General features: G+C 47.6%; 1 protein-coding gene across 1 annotated transcript in view; it reads left to right on the forward strand.

The window, feature by feature from the left end:
• Nucleotides 1–229, forward strand: part of NUDCD3 (NudC domain containing 3) — a gene marked incomplete at both ends in the record, with an annotated part of 35593 nt that overhangs the window by 1214 nt on the left and 34150 nt on the right. The window lies entirely within an intron of this gene.

Below are 229 nucleotides of genomic sequence, written 5' to 3' on the forward strand. Positions count from 1 at the left end.
TGCCCATTGCATCACCTGGGGAAAGCTGGCCGGGGGGGGCCGCTGCTCGGGGACTGGCCGGGCATCGGTCGGCGGGTGGTGAGCAACTGCACTGTGTATCACTTGCTTTGTGTATTATTATTATCATATTATTATTATTATCATTTTATTTCAATTATTAAACTGTTTTTATCTCAACCCACGAGTTTTTCTCACTTGTGCTTTTCCAATTCTCTCCCCCAGCCCACCG

Source organism: Pygoscelis adeliae, unplaced genomic scaffold, assembly GCF_000699105.1.
Source record: "Pygoscelis adeliae isolate BGI_AS28 unplaced genomic scaffold, ASM69910v1 Scaffold1101, whole genome shotgun sequence".
NCBI classification, from domain to species: domain Eukaryota; kingdom Metazoa; phylum Chordata; class Aves; order Sphenisciformes; family Spheniscidae; genus Pygoscelis; species Pygoscelis adeliae.